The sequence below is a fragment of the Aegilops tauschii genome, chromosome 5 (assembly GCF_002575655.3).
Source record: "Aegilops tauschii subsp. strangulata cultivar AL8/78 chromosome 5, Aet v6.0, whole genome shotgun sequence".
Lineage (NCBI taxonomy): Eukaryota > Viridiplantae > Streptophyta > Magnoliopsida > Poales > Poaceae > Aegilops > Aegilops tauschii.
Window position 1 is genome coordinate 184,967,611 of NC_053039.3, and position 7,871 is coordinate 184,975,481.

Below are 7,871 nucleotides of genomic sequence, written 5' to 3' on the forward strand. Positions count from 1 at the left end.
ATGATACTACGTACAATGTATTTAACACGCACAACACACACACAAACACCATTTAGACTAGTAAGGTACACGTGCATTGCACACATGAGATTTGGCAACCAAATTATGATCTCAAATTCAAATCAGTCCGACCTTGGTCAATGCGTATATACACTGGTACGCATTGGTGCTATACAAACGGTTTTTATCCCCTTTCCGCGATGGCATTTGGAACCGTCGCCTAGTGAGTGACGGCGATAGGGGGGTCCTTCCGATACGACCCAGAAACTGTCGGGGATAGGGACCCTACAGTACTCCTACTCGTTTGTGCTCGCATTGCCATCGCAGTCGGTATTCTGTGGTGCTACGTTTATGATGCGGGGCCCATCACAAACGGTTCACTATTATAGAATGTGTATGGTAAGCATACAATCACACACATTTGGTTTTCCCAAACCGTAGGCGATAACTAATTACGAAGATTAGCTAATCGTCGTACGAGTGTCGGACAGGATTACGAAACGTCGGACCGTCATAACATCGTCGTACACAACAACTATCGCACACGCTATTCTGTGGTGCAACGTTTACGATGCATACTTCATCAGAAACAGTTCATGGTTGCGAATCGTGTATGATAAGGCAACTAACACAAACATTTAGTTTGCCTGCACCATTTGTGATATTGTCTGACATCGCACACGCTTTGCAAACGGCAACTGTGTGCATGCTTGCACATGTTTCCTCTCTGTGAACTGTCTCGGATTATGGTGTATATCGAAAACGTTTGTGTTTTACCAACCATGTGTGCTGTAACGATCCAGAGAGCGTAATTTCACCGTAATTTAATTGTTGCTATTTCAAATTGTACCGGATTTGAATTTGAATTTGAATCTATGCTACAGCTTTATTCATATCCATCAGGTTCAAACAACCAACGCATTATTCGATACATAGGTACATATGTTCAAGAATTACATAAGAACCAATTAAAGAATGATGAACCACAGTTGTATACTTGTACTATTAAAGACGGTAAAGAAAGAGGCGAAATGCATTCTGGTTGCTGAACAAGGTGAAGCGGAATGCCCATATTGTGCCGTCCTCCATGCAGAAGGCACACACGACTCTAGTCCAACCCCTTGTGATGGCCGACCGCCCATCGTTCACGGTCTTCATGAAAACATCTAGATAATCATCGTGTTCTGGTAGAAATACTTTAACCTTTGCATGCCCACCAATCATGTAGTTTGAAAGGTACTCTTGAGTAAACTGCTTTGGCAACCACTACAAAGGAATAAGATTCAGTCATTGTCATCTAACACAACTCATTATGGGCAGTAAAAAGAAGGCTGCATAGTTCTTACTTACCATCCCGCAGTTCGCTGGTGTATTGGATAAAGTGTAAACAAATAGTTTAATTGCCATCTTTGGACCCATTTTACTAACAATCTTTATCAGGTTCCTCACTTGATGCTGGTTCATCGATATCTCATTGCCCCATACGCAGAAAGGGTCGAAGCGCGGATCTTTACCAATGACATATGTACCTAAAAGCACCAAGTTAATATTAGAAGCTAAACAACAATTGCACACAGATGTATTACAACACTCTTTTATAATATCTTATAACATCCAATATACTCACATATTAGATGAGTTAACATCTTATATTATGGGCTGGAAGTAGTTTAGTGCATTCTTACAAATTATCGGATGATTAACTGCTGCTGTATCCATGGGTTACAGTTAGTTTGAGCTACAGTGGTGCGCGTCAGTGCTATACAAACGGTTTTTAACCCCTTTCCGCAATGGCATTTGGAACCATCGCCAAGTGAGTGTGGGCGATAGGGGGGTCCTTCCCACACGACCCAGAAACCATCGGGGATAGGCCCCCTATAGTACTCCTACTCGTTTCCGCTCGCATTGCCATCGCAGTCGGCATTTTGTGGTGCTACGTTTACGATGCGCGGCCCATCAAAAACAGTTCACTATTATAGAATATGTATGATGCGTGGCCCATCACAAAAGATTCACTGTTAAGAAGATTAGCTAATCGTCATACGAGTGTTGAACCGGATTACGAAACGTCGGACCGTCGTAACATCGTCGTACACGACAACTATCGCACACACTATTCTGTGGTGCAACCTTTACGATGCATACTTCATCAGAAATAGTTCATGGTTGTGAATCGTGTACGACAAGGCAACTAACACAAATGTTTAGTTTGCCCGCACATTTGTGATATTGTCTGACATTGCATACGCTTTGCACACGGCAACTGTGTGCATGCTTGCACACGTTTCCTCTCTGTGAACCGTCTCGGATTATGGTGCATATCACAAACGTTTGTGTTTTACCAACCGTGTGTGCTGTAACAACCTGGAGAGTGTAATTTTGCCGTAATTTAATTGCTGCTTTTTCAAATTGTACCGGATTTGGATTTGAATTTGAATTTGAATGTATGCTACAACTTTATTCATTTCCATCAGGTTCAAACAACCAATGCATTATTTGATTCATAGGTACATATGTTCAAGAATTACATAAGAACCAAATAAAGAATGATGAACCGTACTTGTATACTTGTACTATTAAGGACGGTAAAGAAAGAGGCAAAATACATTCTGGTTGCTGAACAAGGTGAAGCGGAATGCCCATATTGTGCCGTCCTCCATGCAGAAGGCACGCACGACTCTAGTCCAACCCCTTATGATGGCCCACCGCCCATCCTTCACGGTCTTCATGAAAACATCTAGATAATGATCGTGTTCTGGTAGAAATTCTTTAACCTTTGCATGCCCACCAATCATGTAGTTTGAGAGGTAATCTTGAGTAAACTGCATTGGCAACCACTGCAAAGGAAAAGATTCAGACATTGTCATCTAACACAACTCATTATGGGCAGTAAAAAGAAGGCTGCAAAGTTCTTACTTACCATCGTGCAGTTCGGTGTTGTCTTGGATAAAGTGTAAACAAATAGTTTAATTGCCATATTTGGACCCATTTTACTAAAAATCTTTATCATCTTTATCACTTGATGCTGGTTCATTGATATCTCATTGCCCCATACGCAGAAAGGGTCTTTATCCCATACGCAACAACCCCCTTACTCGGGTTTATGCTTCTTTCACTCAAGCAACCCACTATAAGCGAATCATGAACGTATTGCAACACCCTACAGCGGGAATCGCTCACGCTTGCGCGACATGGAGAGCACCATAAGACAACACCAATAATAAAACATGCAACTCAAACCAATCACGATCATCAATTAACCCATAGGACAAAACGAATCTACTCAAACATCATAGGATAGCCATACATCATTGGGAAATAATATATAGCGTTGAGCACCATGTTTAAGTAGAGATTACAGCGGGTAAAAGAGGGGTTACACCGCTGCATAGATGGGGGAAGAGTTGGTGATGAGGGCGGTGAAGTTGTTGGTGTAGATTGCGGTGATGATGATGGCCCCGACAGTGTTCCGGCGCCACCGGAAGAGAGGGGCAGAGGGCCCCCTTCTTCTTCTTCTTCCTTGACCTTCTCCCTAGATGGGAGAAGGGTTTCCCCTCTGGTCCTTGGTCTCCATGGCATGGGAGGGGTGAGAGCCCCTCCGAGATTGGATCTGTCTCTCTGTCTCTCTCTGTTTCTGCGCTCCCAGATCTGGCCTTTCACCGTTTCTTATATTCCCGGAGATTCGTAACTCTGATTGGATTGAAATTTGAACATGATTTTTATCCGGATATTAGCTTTCTTGCGGCGAAAGAAGGGCAGGAACCGCCTTACGGGGTGTCTCCATCGTATCTATAAGTTTTTATTGTTCCATGCCAATATTATACAACTTTCATATACTTTTGGCAACTTTTTATACTATTTTTGGGGCTAACATATTGATCCAGTGCCCAGTGCCAGTTCCTGTTTGTTGCATGCTTTTTGTTTCGCAGAAAATCCATATCAAATGGAGTCCAAACGGGATAAAAATTGATGGAGATTTTTTTTGGAAGATATGTGAATTTTGGGAAGTGGAATCAACGCGAGACGATGCCCGAGGGGGCCACCAGGCAGGGGGCACGCCCCAGGGGGGCAGGAGCGCCCCTGACCCTCGTGGACACCCCGTAAGGCGGTTTTGCCCTTCTTTTGCCGCAAGAAAGCTAATATAAAAATAAAAATCGTGTTCAAATTTCAATCCAATCGGAGTTACGGATCTCCGGGAATATAAGAAACGGTGAAAGGCCAGAATCAGGGAGCGCAGAAACAGAGAGAGACAGAGAGACATATCCAATCTCGGAGGGGCTCTCGCCCCTCCCATTCCATGGAGGCCATGGACCAGAGGGGAAAACCTTCTCCCATCTAGGGAGAAGGTCAAGGAATAAGAACAAGAAGGGGGGCCGCTCCCCCTCTCTTTCGGTGGCGCCGGAACACCGCCGGAGCCATCATCATCACCGCAATCTACACCAACAACTTCACCGCCCTCATCACCAACTCTTCCCCCCTCTATGCAACGTTGTAACCCCTCTTTTACCTGCTGTAATCTCTACTTAAACATGGTGCTCAACGCTATATATTATTTCCCAATGATGTATGGCTATCCTACGATGTTTGAGTAGATCCGTTTTGTCCTATGGGTTAATTGATGATCGTGATTGGTTTGAGTTGCATGTTTTATTATTGGTGCTGTCCTATGGTGCTCTCCGTGTCGCGCAAGCGTGAGGGATTCCCGCTGTAGGGTGTTGCAATACATTCATGATTCACTTATAGTGGGTTGCTTGACTGACAGAAGCATAAACCCGAGTAAGGGGGTTGTTGCGTATGGGATAAAGAGGACTTGATGCTTTAATGCTATGCTTGGGTTTTACCTTAATGATCTTTAGTAGTTGCGGATGCTTGCTAGAGTTCCAATCATAAGTGCATATGATCCAAGAAGAGAAAGTATGTTAGCTTATGCCTCTCCCTCAAATAATATTGCAATAATGATTACCGGTCTAGTTATTGATTGCCTAGGGACAAATAACTTTCTTGTGTGACAACAAGTTCTCTACTAAAACTAACTTAGTTGTGTCTTTATCTAAACAGCCCCTAGATTTTATTTACGCGCTCTTTATTATCTTGCAAACCTATCCAACAACACCTACAAAGTACTTCTAGTTTCATACTTGTTCTAGGTAAAGCGAATGTTAAGTGTGTGTAGGGTTGTATCGGTGGTCGATAGAACTTGAGGGAATATTTGTTCTACCTTTTGCTCCTCGTTGGGTTCGACACCCTTACTTATCAAAAGAGGCTACAATTGATCCCCTATGCTTGTGGGTTATCATGGAAGCGCGAATCTTTACCAATGACATATGTACCTAAAAGCACCAAGTTAAAATTAGAAGCTAAACAACAATTGCACAATGATGTAGTACAACACTCTTTTATCATATGTCTATATACATCCGTACGTGGTAGTCCATTTGAAATCTCTAAGAAGATAAATATTTAGGAACGGAGGGAGTATCTTATAACATCCAATATACTCACATATTAGATGAATTAACATCTTAAATTATGGGCCGGAAGGAGTTTAGTGTATTTGTACAAATTATCAGCTGATTAACTACTGCTGTCACCACGGGTTACAGTTAGTTTGAGCTTGTTTGGGCTCAAATAGCCCTAAAGTATATCGAAACATGAGGGCTAGTTTGAGCTAGTTGCATCTATAACCCATCCAAAAAAACTATCCAACCCAAGAGGTGCTAATTGGAGCAAGTTCTCCTAGTGCATTTATTGCCAATCTAACCCTGCCATCCAAACAACTCTTTGGATGGAGTTAGTTCAGGGTTAGTCATGAGCTAGAAACTAACTCTAACCTCTAGCTAAGTTGAGTATCCAAACAGGGCTGTGTTGTTGTTGTTGTTGTTGTTGTTGTTGTTGTTGTTGCTGCTGCTCTTTTACGTATATCTAGACATCATTAGAACATTAATGTAACACTCTTCCTTGTTGCTATGTAGCCTAGGATCGCATATTTAGACATTAAGTACAGTGCGTGTTTCTATGTAGCCTCAGATATTACATATGGCCCTAGTTAACCTAACGATAAATGGGTTGCAGATATATTCAGTTAAAAGTCCGATTCACCGATTAGTCCCTTATCAGCCGCCGGCCTATATGTTACCAGCTATCGATATATTGAACAATGAGCAGATATAAGCCCTGGGATGAAACTAACCTCGATGGAAAACATCAGTCGTTCCAAAAATTGTCCTGTGTAGATACATCGAGAAGCATGTTAAGCACAACAGGCTAAACGTCAACCAAAATTATCCATGGCAGACAAAATAATCTCCAAAAGATAGCTTAAGTGTGCAGGTTTAAGCACGATAGTAAAACAAAACAAGTGGAAAGGTGTGCTAACTGCAACAGGCCTAACATTTAACAACAAGCAAACATAGTCATTCAAACTGGTATTGTGCCGGTCCAAGTACACTGGTTATTGTTAAATAAAAATGAAAAGGCGTGTTAACTACAAGATGCAGCAACCAAATGTAGTCATTCATAGTGGTATTGTTGAAACTGGTACTGATGAAATTGAACTGCACAGTTCATACTTGCACATATAGAACATCACGTTGTGAATAACTGGAATAAACAAGGCATACTACGAACAACCAAAGATAGCATTTGAAACTGGACATATGCTAACTACAAACAACCAAACAATCAAAAAACTTTAAAAGAGGCATACGCTAGCTATAACAGGCTTAACAGCAAGCAAATATATGCGTTCCTATGGTATGTTTAAAACTGGATTGATGAAATGTACTGCACAGTAAATAATTGCACGTATAGAGCATCACATTGTGAACAACTGAAATAAACAAGGCATACTGCAAACAACCAGATATAGCAATTAAAACTGGACATATTCTCACTACACTACAAAAGGGACTCGAAAAAACAAATCATGGGTTTCCCCCTGTGAAGAGGCACGACAAAACAAATCATGGGTTTCCTCACTTGTCACAGATGGGCTCGTTCCCATGGGAAGAGCACAGACCCTGGATGCCCTCCATGTTGTCGCAGATGGGCTCCTTCCCCTTAGAAGAGCATGGCTATAGGGTGCCCTCCCTGATGTCGCAGACGGGCGCTTTCCCCTTGGAAGAGCAGATGGGCTCTTTCCCCTTGGAAGAGCTGGAGAGGGTGCCCTCCTCGTGGTTGCCATCGATGAGGTCTGACTTGGAAGTTGTGGATCCCAAGCCAGCGTCGCAGAACGTGTCCTTCAGAAATGACAAAAGGGGCTCGATGGCGATGTAGAATGGCAAATTGTTGACAGCGAGCCAGAGGAGATCAGCGGCGGGGCCATGGATGAGATCGACGGCGGTTGAACCCGAGGGGTTGGGGGTGGGCCACTTAACCTATGACATAGCCCGCGTCAGGCCGTCATTGTCGATGACCTCGATGCCGTAGCCGGCGGCTGAGACATGCCTGCATACTCTAGCGCGCTACTTGAGTGCCTGCCGCCAGTAATGGTCGTCAGCTTCCTCGGGGACGTCGGGCGAAGAGACCGCTATACAACTCTTTTCAGCTAGTCGCTCCTCGAGCTCCATGGGAAGCGTAGCCGAGCTTAGGCTGTGACACTCTGGAGTGGGTGATGGGGATGAGGATGGGGATCTATGGGAAAGGGGGCGTTTGGCAGGCGTCATCTAAGAAACTCAGGGTGGCCTGGGTACGGAGATCGGTGGGTAAGCTGCACGGGCAAACTGACAGATGTTGACAATGGAGGCCTTGAGGCGGCGGCGGGGACCTTGCTAGGGTTTCGAGTGAGGGAGGGGTGTGTGTGTGGGCGCACGCCCGAGGAGGTTTTGGTGTGTGTGTGTGTGTGTGTGTGTGTGTGTGGAGGGGGGGGGTGT